At 39.8% G+C, this 15,578-nt stretch overlaps 1 pseudogene; it reads left to right on the forward strand.

The window, feature by feature from the left end:
- The first annotated feature begins 13,969 nt into the window (after nucleotides 1-13,969).
- On the forward strand, nucleotides 13,970-15,096 carry LOC131931734 (sperm-associated antigen 8-like; annotated as a pseudogene).
- Nucleotides 15,097-15,578: the final 482 nt, after the last annotated feature.

The following is a 15,578-nucleotide window of genomic DNA, read 5'->3' on the forward strand; positions in this document are numbered from 1 at the left end:
CTGGAAAGCTGTAAAATAGTATGCAGGTAGAGAATAATTTTTTAATGCAGACAGACTGTTGATCACAAATTTATTTAAAGACGTTAATTAATTTATTGATTTATTCATAGTTAAATTAACCGTATTTTTTTAAAAATGTTAATACTTTGAATAAACTTTGTGGGGATAGTGACGTCCCTTGATAGTGACGTCAGAGTTTTTTGTTGACTCTTTAGTACAATAAAATGGCGGCGTCTATCGAAGAAAATTGTGTTCCCATTCCAAAGTTTAACGCGTTCTAAATCTAATTTTCTGTCGGTCATAACTTTAACAATACGTCCGTTTGCTGTATTTATTCCGTTCCAACACTTATATCAATTTTCAACTGTCTTTTTTCATTTAGTTTTACAATAAATTTCTCTAGATCTAAAGATCAGCTGTCGAAGGAAATTTATGAATCTAGCCTAGATCTAGATCACTAAACTCAATGTAAATTCTAAATCTAGACTTAATGTAAATTCTACATCTAGAATCTATTTCAGGCCTTAATACATCTAGAATCTATTTCAGGCCTTAATTTTTTTATATAAATCTTTGTTTGGCTAATTTAAGATAAAATTTAATTTGAAAGTTACTACTTCTAGACTAGACGCTCGAAATCAAGTTGCATCAAAGTATAGTATAAAAATTCATTTGTGACGTCACGAGTAAATAGCTAAGTTTGTAGCGTAGTCCGCTCTCATGCGAGTGGTACATGTTCTAGACCAATATGTCAATGATATTTTTTTCAATTTTTTTTTTTTTTAGATGTTAATGATAAAGTTGCCTATCTGAACTTGGCAGGATACAGGGCAGGTGAAGTAGAGATCTGTTTCTTTGTCCTAACCATATGAAAGGATAGTGTGGTCAGAGACATGCTCGGCTGGAATCGTTTTTTAAACGATAAAAACATGTTGTCTGAGACTTGGCGGGACACTGGGCAGGTGAAGTAGAGTTGAGTAGGTCACATGTGACGTCAGTATATGAAGGGATAGTCCGAAATCGGTGTTTTCGGTGTTTTTAAAAGATAAGAAACATATTTTTGAATGTGGGCTCTGTTTTTGTGACGATAAGTGACACTGCAGTAGCGTAGCGAGGAGGGGGGGGGGGGGGGGGGGCGGGGGGGGAGGCGGGGGGGGGGGAGGGGAGGCGGGGGGGGAAGGGGAGGCGGGGGGGGGAGGGGAGGCGGGGGGGGTGAAGGGGGGGGGGGGCGGGGGGGACGTATGTTGGGGCGCCAAAATGGTTTGGAATAATAAATTGAAAGGTTGAGGGGGGTTCAAATCGAAAGTTTGAGTGGGGGGGGGGGAGGGGGTGCACATCAAAAGTTTGAGGGGGGGGGTTGAAAATCGAAATCTTGGGGGGGGGGGGGTTAAAATCGAAAAGTTTGTCCCCGGGCGCCGGGAAGGTTCGCTATGCCTCTGAGTGACAGACGTGATGTTTTTTGATGGATGACCCCCGAAACCCACAGTTATCCAAGGGATGACGGGTATTCTAGTAAGATCTAAAAATATTAACCGAGACAGTCAGCTCATAAAATAGACGATAAATAAAGAAACGAAACTATTATTGCAATATTTTAAGAGATTTAGAAATAGTTTCGCGTTTATTAAATAATAATTAAGATTTTAGATAATGTAAAGAATTGTTACTATCCTATATAAAGAAATGTTACAATTTTTAACAAGATAACAATCTATGATGAAAAAAACCCACAAATGCATTGTTTTATTTTATATTTACCTACGATTCGTAACTTTGTTACTCACAAAATGAAAATAAAGGAACATTTTAATTTCTTTTTTACTTGGCATAGTCTTTTGAAATACTGTTGCTACCCAAACACATGGACTCTACTTCACCTATAACTTTCTGTGACCTCGGTGCATGAGGTGATTGTGTTGTCAGACGATTTACTATTACCCCGTTTTGAGCCTGGAACTCTTTAGAGCTGGGTGAACTCAGACTAGTCAGAGGTGGTGGGTAGTTGGTTAGTACGATGGAGAAAATAAAGACCAACTAACAGATAAAATCTACTTCACCTGCTATTTAAATATCACAAGGTTCGGTGATCGTTTACAAAGGAAAGGGAGGGCTAATTAGGGCTAGTGGAGGCGCGGGTTAGGGCTAGGGGAGATTTGGACCAGTGTTAGGGGAGTCTACAATGACATAAATAACAATGTTTAAATATTCTCGCTACCACCACCTTGTAACATACAAACCAATATAACAGAATAACAAAATACCCTTCCCCCATTTAATGTTACATAAAACATTCATGACACATTCTCATTTAAATATTTCATAATTTTAAAAATTCAGAATATAAAACATACACCTACCGAAAGAAAAAAAAAATCACCCAAAAACCAAGGCACGAAATTTAAAATCACAACAGGCACGAAAATAAAATAAAACTATATCTCCGCGTCAACTTTCAAACGACGCCAAATTTTTCTTCAAATTCCAAAACTTGTTGCTATCGACAAAATCCTTTAAACATATAAATTCAGATCAAGTTCTCAAGTTGTGTTTTTTATACCTACATAATACACCTAGCATGCATACAAAACCAAAAAAAAAATATTAGATTTTCCCGAAGTGTTATTATACAGTCTGAGAACGGTGATAAGAAAAATTATTAGGCCATGGCATGTGATATAACACACTGTGTTCGTTTCGTGTTCAGCACGGCGGTACATGACGTGTTGTGTGTTTAGCGTGTAATCAATATATCACACAGTATATAACGTGGCTTCGTTACGTGAACGCTTTAGTTAACGCCTTATTGTTTTTTAGAATTTTAGAAGTACCGATTACTTTAAATTTTTTACTTTCTCGTATACAGAGTATAGAGGAATTATTGTAACCGTGATAAATAATTAACAAATATTTAGACACTTTTCATCGTTTTACGCCCCCCCCTCCCCCGCCCCTACTTTATTATACATTTAGTTTTTTGAATTTCGAATTAAATGATCTAAGTCAAAACCTGTTTGCTTTTTTAAAACTAATACTTTCAATAAATGAAAGTTGTATTCGTGTTTTGTGACGTGGTTTTGATGACGTGTAGTGTCCATTACGTGTTCCTAATGACGTGGTATAACGAGAATGACGTGGCACAAAGAACAGGTTGTGTGGGGCATACCGTGTGGCTGTGGGGAGTGGTGAAAGTTTATCACCGTGTGGCAGATGTGGGGTGACTTGAATATTCAGGGATCAAATCCTGATCAACATGACCTGGATCTATGTGGGGGTCTCGTGTGGGAGTCTTTGGTGCGGGGGTCTCTGGTGTGGGGGTTTCTAGTGTGGTGTGTGGGTCTCTGGTGTGGGGGTTTCTAGTGTTGGATGTGGCTATCTGGTGCGGGAGTCTCTGTTGTTGGGGTTTCTAGTGTGGGGTCTCGTGTGAGAGTCTGATGTGGGGTTTTGGTGTGGGGGTTTGTTGTGGGGCTCTGCTGTGGGTGTTTGTGGGGGTCTAGGAGTCTCTGGTGTGGGGGTTTGTTGTGGGGCTCTGCTGTGGGTGTTTGTGGGGGTCTAGGAGTCTCTGGTGTGGGGGTTTCTAGTGTGGGGTCTCGTGTGGGAGGCTTTGGTGTGGGGAGTCGCTGGTGTGGGGGTTTTCTAGTGTGAGGTTGTGGTGTGGGGGTCACTGCCTTGCGTCTCTAATATGACGGGTCGTGTCTGTGTCTATAGTGACGGTTTGTGGAGGGGGTGGGTGATAGACAATCTGTACGATATGACAAAAATTACCTTAAGTCATTACAATACATTGTCTGTATACATTAAATATTCTTGCATATTTTTTTCATATTTTTTCTGGGGAAGGGAGGAGTGGACGTATTAAGGAGGGGGGGGGAGTAACGATGCTGTAGTAAATTGTAGAAGATAAACGTTGTGGCCCAGCCTGACCTAGCCTGATCTCTGTATGATACACGTGATACAGTACACAGTCACGTGATAAAGTACACAGTACATGTGATAAAGTACACAGTACATGTGATAAAGTACACAGTACATTGACACAGTACACGTGATAAAGTACACAGGCATGTGATAAAGTACACAGTACATGTGATTCAGTACACAGTACACGTGATAAAAACAAATACCACACAGTACGTATGATACAGTACACACTCACGTGATAAAGTACACAGTACATGTGATAAAGTACACAGTACATTGACACAGTACACGTGATAAAGTACACAGTACATGTGATTCAATACACATTACATGTGATAAAACAAATACCACACAGTACATGTGATTCAGTACACAGTACATGTAATAAAGTACAAAGTCACGTGATAAACTACACAGTACATGTGATAAAGTACACAGTACATGTAATAAAGTACAAAGTCACGTGATAAACTAAACAGTACATGTGATAAAGTACACACCACCCCTGCATAAGACCGGCACGGCGAGGAACAAAAAGTACATGACTTCAAATGTCACATGTCACTTGACATTTGGTGACCTTTCTTAAATTGTCCAGGCCATGTCACGCCATCCGGATCACAGAGCTAAAAATAGATCCTAGTCGTTTCGACATGTCCGGGAGGTAAGTTCAAGCTAATCAAGCTCGAGGTCAAATGTATATCAGGTCATTTTTATAATGTATATCAGGTCATTTTTATAATGTGTATCAGATCATTTTATAATATATATCAGGTCATATTGTAATGTATATCAGGTAATTTTATAATGTGTATCATGTCATTTTATAATGTGTATCAGGTCATTTTATAATGTGTATCAGGTCATTTTGTAATGTGTATCAGGTCATTTTGTAATGTGTATCAGGTCATTTTGTAATGTTTATCAGGTCATATTTTAAAATGTATATCAGGTAATTTTTGTAATGTGTATCAGGTCATATTGTAATGTGTATCAGGTCATTTTAATAATGTATATCAGGTCATTTTAATAATGTATATCAGGTCATTTTTATAATGTGTATCAGGTCATTTTAATAATGTATATCGGGTCATTTTAATAATGTATATCAGGTCATTTTATAATGTGTATTAGATCATATTTTAGAATGTATATCAGTTCTTTTTTTATCATGTATATTATAAGGTCATATTTTATAATGTATATCAGGTCATATTTTATTATGTCTACACAGACTTTTTTTTATTTGGCAAGTCTGACAATTGTGGCCACTTGTCCATTAAGCAAATCTGATTTTCAATAAGGTAAACAGCTCACAGGAATTCCATCTCTAAATACGTTCAAGTTAAAAGCAACAGCGTTACAGGCAGGAGCAGGGGGTGCGGTCCACACCGGGAGACGCTATTTAGGTGGTGACACAATTTAGGTGGTGACACAATTTAGGTGGTTACACAATTTAGGTGGTGACACAATTAAGGTGGTTACACAATTTAGGTGGTGACACAATTAAGGTGGTTACACAATTTAGGTGGTGACACAATTTAGGTGGTGACACAATTAAGGTGGTGACACAATTTAGGTGGTGACACAATTAAGGTGGTGGTACAATTTAGGTGGTGACACAATTAAGGGGGGGGGGGGTGACACAATTTAGATGGTGACACCATTTAGGGGGTGACATAATTAAGGGGGGGGGGGTGACACAATTTAGAGGCTGACACAATTTAGGGGTGACACAATTTAGGGGGTGACACAATTTAGGGGGTAACACAATTTAGGGGTGACACAATTTAGGGGGTGACACAATTTAGGGGTGACACAATTTAGGGGTGACACAATTTAGAGGGTGACTCTATTTAGGGGGTGACACAATTTAGGGGTGACACAAATCGAAAGTCTTAAAATTTACTGTCAAAACTACTTTGTTTTCTAGTTAAATTAATTTAATATATAGTGGACCATGGTTGATGCCAAAACTGAAATGGAATATTTAGAGGGGGGGGGGGGGTAGGGTGAAGCCCTCAGTTACAGCACCGGGTTGCACCTGAGCTAGTGACCTCACTGGTTAAAAGAAATGGTATTTGATAGTACTGTCTACCTCCCACCCACCCCTCTATCCCCATAAATTACAATATAGCAAAACCATAACCCCCCCCCCCTACCCATATTGCGCTACATAATATAAATTATATTCAAATTATATATGCACGGTCCCGTAGCTTACGATCTAAATATAGCCTACAACTAGCACTCCGCCCACCTGCTAATTAGCATATCAAACTTTCAACCCACAATCCTCGGCGACATCCAGACCGGTAGCAAACCAAATCGTGACCTTTGACCCGGACGACTGAGGGGTTCTCATGTTTTACTCTCTAACACTACAAGTTTGATGGAAGAAATCGTGTGTAAATACTGCTACTGATGACAATTTTTTTAATTTATTTTCACCTTTGAAAAAGCTTACATGAAGATGGAGGGGGGATGAGGTCGGTACCGGGTGACACCGTCAAAATTTTTTTTATAAGACAGTCGTTTCTTATTCTTTTTAACATTTTGTCTGAATAAATTATTAAAGCTGTATACATCATTAGGCGCAGGGTTATACTATACCACCCAGGTTGGGAGTGAGACCGAATGGAATTTAGTTTCAGTACATCAAACATAGGGTCGTTGGTGGAGGGGTGACACCCTTGGCCACCGCACGGGGTGACACCCTGGGTCACTGAGTCACCTCTGGTCACCACTGTGTATCACCCTACCTAGCGACACCAGTTAAAAACAAATGTATTCTATTTATTATTTGACTTCTAAACACATACTAAACTAGAGATTATAGTTTCACATTAAAAAAAAACTATTCTCAATCATTTTCAATACTCATATTATAATAGTTTAACCGAGCCGCCAAATTAACAAACTTATGATTCATTAAATCAGTTTGATAAAATAAAAACAAGAATTTGGCGTAAATGGAGAGCTGCTAGTGCAGTGGCGTAGTCAGGATCGTCTCAATGGGGGGGGGTTCCAATTTTTACCCAGGGACAAACTTTCGATTTGCACCCCTCCCCCCTCAAGCTTTCGATTTGCACCTCCCCCTCAACTCAAGCTTTCGATTTGCACCCCCCCCCCCTCAAACTTTCGATTTACACTCCCCCTCATACTTTATATATCTATACCAAGGGGGCCGTCGCCACTGTGCTAGTGTATAAGTAGGTTAATGTTGAGCTATTTTTAGATCAGTGATCGCTTCATGCAGGCAATGTCAAAGTGACCCATCCTCTCTAGTTATCGTATAGAAAACGTCGGTAGATATCTGTCAGGTTTATACGTATGATATCTGTCAGGTTTATAGGTAGGTTTTATCTACGTTAAACATACAGATATCTGACCGAAGTAGATTTTTTTCCACGTCAAATATCCAGTTAACTTTATACTTCCATAGTTAGTGGGTGGTGGTGTGGGGGGGGGGGGGGGCGGCTGACGGGGGGGGGGGGACAGGATTGCCTCTGGGATAAATAAAGGATGGATATGATCAGCAGCAACAATCGCAGATCTCTTTAGAGGTGAAGGTGGTACACAAGTGGGAGGGGCTAAAGTGGGATGAATGCCATTGCTAATATTGGTTTTTTTTCCTATAAATTGTAATGTTGGAATGGATTTCTTCCAACACTATTAGTGTATGACGTGTCAACATGTTATGCGCCATATGTCCCGCTGACTCCAAATTTCAGCCAACTTTTCTTTGCGGAATCGCTTCCATATAAATTTTTTGTCCATTCAAGAACAAAATACATGAAAGCAGGTGTTTAATTATGGTGTTCTCTTCTGTCACCAAATAACGAGCCTCATCTGCCCGGGATTCGAACTCTAGACTTTGAGTTCGCAATCACACTCTCATCTGCCCAACCACGCAGTCCACTTTATTGGAAATGTTTTAGATTAGAAATGCGTTGTTTCCATATAAAAAAATCAATAATGGTAAGAAGATCAAATATCGATTAAGTGATCAGGAAAATAGTGAACATGATGGTTGATCTAAACTTAGGTCATGACATCATTCGACATCGTCTGCTAGTAAAGTAAAGTTTCCCTTTCAAACCTGACGGTCTATGGGGCAAGTGAAGTAGAGTTCACTTGTTTCTGTGACCTCGGCGTATGAAGAGATAGTGTGGTCAGCACTATGCCCAGCCGCCTTTACTTTCCCTAACGTGAGTTAGGTACCCATCAGAGTTGGGTGGACTCATCTGCTAGTAAGGGCGTGAATATTAGTAGGCCCTACATCTCCTCACATATACATACACATACACACACACACACACAAACACACACACAGATACTGTTCTCATTTCCTCCCATACGACTTTGCGAACAAATGCAACCAAACTCCAATGTTGAAGTGCATTGGAAAAAAAAGTAGTGAACAAACACAAGTAGAGCCACATCTTTGCTACAAAACACCACTGAATGATCGATAGCAAATCTATTGCTAGCTAGAGAATGGCAAAAAAAACATCAGAAACACAAACTTCTTTTTTTTTTACTCACACACACACACAACTCATGCCCTTTCTGAACTTCGTCCTTGACCCCTTGCAGAATTGAGCTGACACTTGTAGCCAATTGTCAGTCTGCTACATGCACGAGCACAATCTTTGACATGCGCAGTCGGATCTGCGCAGTTGACGCGCTTTTCGTGTCATGACCCGCCGTATAGGAATAAACTGCCGTCACTTTCTTCGCCCGCGTTCGCCAACGTTCACCCCAGCATTCGCCAGAGTTAGTTGTTTACAAGGCTTTGAGCCGCTCGCTTGTGTAGGGTACAGTTAGGTCAGTGCTATTTATAGCTGAATCCGCGGCGTAGCGCTATAGCTGACCTAGATTTCTAAGGTTTCATATTTCGCAAGAGACTTGGTAATGAGTATTGAAGACAAAAGGGAGAGATAGAAGAGGGACTCGCGTGATAAGAGCAGACCCCCCCCACCCCTCTCAACATACCCTCCCACACCCCCAACACACCCTCAGTCCCGATGGGCGAGAACAAATCGATGTATTGATCCAATCCTTGGGAAATGTTACAATGTGACGTCATTACAGGCCTCTCGCGATATATAGGTTAATCTTATTCAGAGGGGTGGGGCTGAGGTGGGGAGGGGTGGAGGACATGAGTGAGAAGAGAGAGAATTATATAGTTAGTTAGGAGGATTTGAGGTACAGTGGGGGATGGTGTCAGATGGTGGCATACGGTGTCAGAGATGGTGTATGAGACTGTGTCAGAGATGGAATCAGAGATGGAGTCAGAGATGGTGTCATATGGTGGCATATGGTGTCAGAGATGGTGTCAGAGATGGTGTCAGAGATGGTGTCAGAGATGGTGTCAGAGATGGAATCAGAGATAGTGTCAGAGATGGTGTCAGAGACGGTGGCGTATGGTGTCAGAGATGGAGTCAGAGATGGTGTCAGATGGTGGCATATGGTGTCAGAGATGGTGTCAGAGATGGTGTCAGAGATGGTGTCAGAGATGGTGTCAGAGATGGTGTCAGAGCTGGTGTCAGAGATGGTGTCAGAGATGGTGTCAGAGATGGTGTCAGAGAAGGTGTCAGAGATGGTGTCAGATGGTGGCATATGGTGTCAGAGATGGTGTCAGAGATGGTGTCAGAGCTGGTGTCAGAGATGGTGTCAGAGATGGTGTCAGAGATGGTGTCAGAGAAGGTGTCAGAGATGGTGTCAGATGGTGGCATATGGTGTCAGAGATGGTGTCAGAGATGGTGTCAGAGATGGTGTCAGAGATGGTGTCAGAGATGGTGTCAGAGATGGTGTCAGAGATGGTGTCAGAAATTGGAAGCTAGGTGGGATTTTAGAGACAGGCAGAGTGGGGAGGGGGAGGGGGGCGGGTCTGATACTAGGAGGGGGTGAGATGAGGGGGTCAAAGAGTGGGGTTGGGGTGAGAGAAACGGGGTCAGATGGTGGGAGTGGGGTCAGACGGGGGTCAGAGGGATGGTAGTTTCAGAGAAGAGGGGTGAGAGAGGGAAAGTGGGGTGAGAGAAGAGGGGTCAGAAACAGGCTGAGTGAGAAGGGGGTCAGATAGTTGGAGGTCAGAGTGGGAGTGGGGTGTGAGCAGGGAGGTCAGAGAGTGGGAGGTGGGGGGAAAGTGGGTGGAGAAATGTTGTAAAAAGCATAAAAACTAGAACATGGAAAAAGAAATAAAAAAAGCGAACGGATAATTGTGGGCTGTGTCAAAAAAGGTGCAGTAAAAATAAAATAGGACGGGATTAGCTTTGTTGGATTATGGGGAGAGGGTATGTGATTGGTTTCATTAGCAGATAAGAATCATTTAAGCATATCTAATGAGGTAATTAATATCAATCAAGTAATGTTCTTCTTTAGGTCATCCTAGAGAGCCAATTGACCTCGGCATATGAAGGGATAGTGTGGTCAGTACTATACCAGCCACCTTTACTCCCCCCCCCCCCCCCCCGAAGAAAGTCTACCGCCCCCCCCCCTCCCACCCACCCCCGAACGAAATGGAATTTATATAGAAAGTATATACTTTTAACAGTGTCCCGGAAATTTTAGATCATACGGAAATGGAGACCATAAGGAAATCAACATCACACGGAAATCGAGATGACCCGGAAATCAACATCAGCCAAAAGTCACCCGGAAGTCACGATGAGGAGCCAACAGACCGGAAACTGTCAAATCTGACTGAATTGTTTGTGTCTGATTCTCGCCTCCCAGAGGTCAAGCTTATTTCATTACACCACTCCCCTCCCATAGGTCAAGCTTATTTCATTACACCACTCCCCTCCCATAGGTCAAGCTTATTTCATTACACCACTCCCCTCCCATAGGTCAAGCTTATTTCATTACACCACTCCCCTCCCATAGGTCAAGCTTATTTCATTACACACTCCATCCCAATGGGTCAAGGTTATTTCATAACATCACTCCTCTCCCAAAGGTCAAGCTTATTTCATTACACTACTCCATCCCCTCCCATAGGTCAAGCTTATTTCATTATACCACTCCCCCCATAGGTCAAGCTTATTTCATTACACCACTCCCCTCCCATAGGTCAAGCTTATTTCATTACACCACTCCCCTCCCATAGGTCAAGCTTATTTCATTACACCACTCCCCTCCCATAGGTCAAGCTTATTTCATTACACTACTCCATTCCCTCTCCCTATCCATTGCAAACATTTGCTGACTAAAAAATTTTAATGCGTGTAACAAAACGAAGAGTTCAAACATAAATGACGTAACGTTAGTGGGTCATTACCTTACCCCCCCATTCCATATTCGGCCACTACACAAACAAACACACAAACACACACACACACACACTTGATTAAAGTAAGTCACACGTTTTTAAAATCACGCCCCCCCCCCCCTCATGTTTCCCTCCTTCTAAAATAACCAGAGTTTCATCATTTTTAAACAAACGTTTCAAATTTTTATACCTCTCAGCTGTTAATTTTATGACCCCCCCCCCCCCGCCCCCCCCCCCCCCACCCCCCACCCCCCACACAAACACACAGAAGATTTGACTGCTTGTATCTGTGTGACTGAGTCATATCTACAACAGTGTTTCAGTGACTCCATTATATACGTAAAAAAAATTGTTCGATGCCGACATGGTCGGGTCGGTAAAGCTGTAAAGTCCTGAGTTCGAATTCCGCCAGGTCAGGCTCATTAGCCTGGGCCAGCAAACCATCTAGGAGAGACAACTCCGAAATTAAACAACTGCTGCTTTGTATGGAAGCTAATCTAGAAAGAAAATATGGCTGAAGCTGGGCGATATGGCGCATAGCATGTTGGACATGTAATACTTAATTGTGTTGGACTAATTCCCAAAAAAAAACATGAGGAAAACGTAAATAATATTAAATTCTTTATAAATCAAACCGAAAAAAAATCAAGAAATAAAAATAGATTAACTTCGCGGAAATAATCAAAATAAATACAATTCGATTTAAAGTTATTACAGTTACTTCCCTTACCCAAGAGACCGATTATTTGTATGCACTGATTTTCGAGCTGTTAGGTTGGTTTTTGCTTGTTTTGTCCTTTTTTGTTTGTTTTGTTTTGTTTTGTTGTTTTTAAGAATTAGTCTTAAAAAGTGTATGTAATCATAATAATTAATTTTAAAAAATCTCTTTAAAAAATATGGCAAGCGATAAAATTATAGTTACATTTTAAAACGTAAAGGTTTTTAGGAACAATCGATTACACTCATTTTCATATTTTTGTTTTGAATAAAAGCCGTTGAAAAGCCGTTAAAAATTATATTATCAATTCAAATATGATATAAGGTGTAAAGCGTAGTATTGTATTTATATTAAATAACATAACATTCATTGTCACCACAACACCCTGACTCTACTAATCCAAATTAAAAATAAAAGTGTTTGCTAAATTACTATTATATTACTAGTAATTAGTGTTTGACTATTTCTATCCTTAATAAAACCGGAAGTCATTTTGTACTTATTACACAAATGTTATAAAATATTCAGTTTTGGTTGAAAAATACGCTTTCTGGCAACACAAATTTGGAACCAGCTTTTCAAGACTAGTGTTGCTTTACTCCATACCAAGAAATTAAAGTATTATTTTAAAGTACGACTTTACGCCCTCTCACTAGGAGCAGACAGAGCGTGTGTTTGTGTAGTGTCTGATGTGTGTTTATTCTTATATCCACGTTATTCCAGAATTATAAGCAAGCTGAAATCAGAGTCCACGTTCTATACGGTGCTTAACAAGTCGACACGATACTTAAGTGTGTTGGAGGAAATCCAACAATCCACTACAATTAAGAACGAAGAAGAAGAAAAAAAAAATATCCCTGCTCAGTACATTTCAAAACCATGTTTCTGCGCTACATCACAATGGCTAAAGATATTAAGGCTAAAAGATCTAGTGAAACGTCACTTTTATGCTGTCGGCATTTTAGAGAACGGCCCACCATACTGACATAAACGATGTATAAGTAGTCAGGGGTGGGCTGACTGTGCCCAAGAGGCCCGGGCAATTTTAAAAACGGGTTCCCCCGACCCAGATAAAGTATTCACATTATTATTTTAACCTTACTATTCGCTGTTTGTTGCCTAGCCACCTAAAAATAATGGGGTTTACTATTACCTTTAGCACTAAGAGTGCCCAATGATTTTTTTAGAGATTTTCCTACGGGGGGGGGGGGGGGGCTTAAGACTTGGGGAAATGGGGGGGAGAGACTTAATTTTCAAGAGGCGGGGGTAAAGCTTATATTTTTTATATAGCTTAAATTATATTTTGTTGAGGGGGGGGGGGCAGACGAAGAGATGCCTGAAATATCTGAAAGAAACCCTGCACGTACCGGTTATAAATTTTTTTGGGTGGGTAAGCCTAATGGTTAAAACAACAAACATTTCTTCTGCTAGTCGGAAATACATTTAGTTCACAAGGGAGACAAGTCTGTTGCCATATTTTGTTCGTCAGAAGAGAGACAACCCAGTCTAACTTAGCACAGAGTAAGCTACGTGTGTTTAGTTCCCAAACTTTGGAAATCTGGATTTTAAAGTGTTGATATAGTTTTAAATAAATTTTATAATTAATTATAAGTGGTACATTGATATACAGAATATGATAATTTATATTTTGTTTATATTATTCATAGTACTCTGCCTTTGCATTTTATGAATGTGTAATTCTACATATTTTGTTTAATTTGCACACTAATGGTTCTTTAACGCAAATTCCAGTCAATATTTTCCTATTATTCTTATAGTTCTCACTGTCTACCACAGGGGTCGGCAACCTGCGGCTCGCGAGCCGCATGCGGCTCTTTTGATATCAAAATGCGGCTCTCCAGCTCCTTGAACAAATACTAATAATCTTAATAAAAAAAAAAAAAATATTTGAAATAAAAAAAAAACGCTAGTGGCTCTTGAAAACCAGGGAAATTTTGAAAATTGTAACTTTTGGCTCTTCCGCTTCCCCTGGTCTACCACCATAGCAACAAACGTTTCCTGCACCAAATGTTTTGATCATTTGAGAACAACAAATAATTGAACTATCATAAAGGGAAATATTTATTACAACAATGGAGAATATTCTTTCTAAATATAGAAGGAACACCACATTAGCAAATGATGGACGTAATGAAATAAGAATTAACAATTCAGCAGGACGATGTATGCTAGAGAACTGGGTAGAACAGGGGTCGGCAACCTGCGGCTCGCGAGCCGCATGCGGCTCTTTTGATATCAAGATGCGGCTCTCCAGCTCCGTGCACAAACACTCATAATGTTAATCAAAAAATAAAATATTTGAAATTTAAAAAATGTTAGTGGCTCTTTAAAACCAGGGAAATTTTGAAAATTGTAACTTTTGGCTCTTCCGCTTCAAAAGGTTGCCGCCCCCTGGGGTAGAAGAACGGGAAAACTTGGACCGTGATCCAGCTTTGGATAGAGAATACAATATGAAAGAGCGGGCAATATTTTTAAGAAGTGGACATGCTGGTCTTCTAACAACTGATGACAAGGCAAAAGCAGAAAACCTTACCACAGTTAGAGCCACATACACCCCTCCAAAAGTTGATAAAACAAGAAAAGTTGGTGCTCGTAAAGAAATGATGGAACAAGCATTATCAAAGATTGCTTGTGAAGATATGGTTCGGGATAAGAAAGAGAAGGAAATCATTGATAGAGGCGGGCCAATGTGTTCAATTTTTATGCAAGACTACACCAAAGATTTTCCACTCTTGGAGCCTGAACAGACCAAGGACCATGATTATGTTAATGATCAACCAGTAACTTTTTGGTCTGAGCATAGGGACAGAATGCATGGTGTGACCCAAACAAAAACAGGAGATTCTGCATTTAGACGGAATGATGCTTCAGCAAACCTATAGGTGAATACTGGGATGAGCCCAAGCCTACTGAATTTGACAAATATCCAATGATGTAATGTACAGAATAGATTTTTAGAAAATATGGGAAAAATTGTATATATATAACAGGGAAAATTACATTGTGTATTATAATCACCAAGAAGTAAATATTAATTCATAATAAGTCTCATTGTTTATTCTATTTAAGGTTTTAGAAAAACTTAAAAATATTTTTTTTTAATAGTAATGTGATTCAAAATAAATGCATACAATTGGTTTTTATATGCGAAGATGTATGAATTTTTAAATTATTATTTATCATGTGCAATATTGCTATTTATACTTATTCTTCATTCTAAATAAAGCCTGAAAATATATTTAAAAAAAAAAAAATCTTATAGTTCTCCATCTTCCCATACCGTCCGTCACCCCATTCAAGCTTATTTTGACTTCGCAACGTCTGCATGTTTCATTTTTATTTGTGGCAAATGTTGTAACTCAATTTTGACCCACTTCTAATGCAGTGATTGTGTTCAAACTTTCCAGATACGTTCCACTTCAATGACAATACAAGTATATCTATTTTTTAATTTAATTAGATGTTTAATTTGTCATTAAAATTAATTAAACGGGGTCGAAACTAAGGGGAGATAACACAATTAAATCACTCGATCACACATTTAATAACAGGAGTGGAGATAACTAGTTAAACGCTATCACTCTAACAGACTGGTGAGCTGTGGTTCACGAGAAGGTTTAGGATTAAATCGTAGAGCCGGTCGAA

The sequence above is a fragment of the Physella acuta genome, unplaced genomic scaffold, assembly GCF_028476545.2.
Source record: "Physella acuta isolate Inbredline_101_S28 unplaced genomic scaffold, ASM2847654v3 ptg002019l, whole genome shotgun sequence".
In the NCBI taxonomy this organism is placed as follows: domain Eukaryota; kingdom Metazoa; phylum Mollusca; class Gastropoda; family Physidae; genus Physella; species Physella acuta.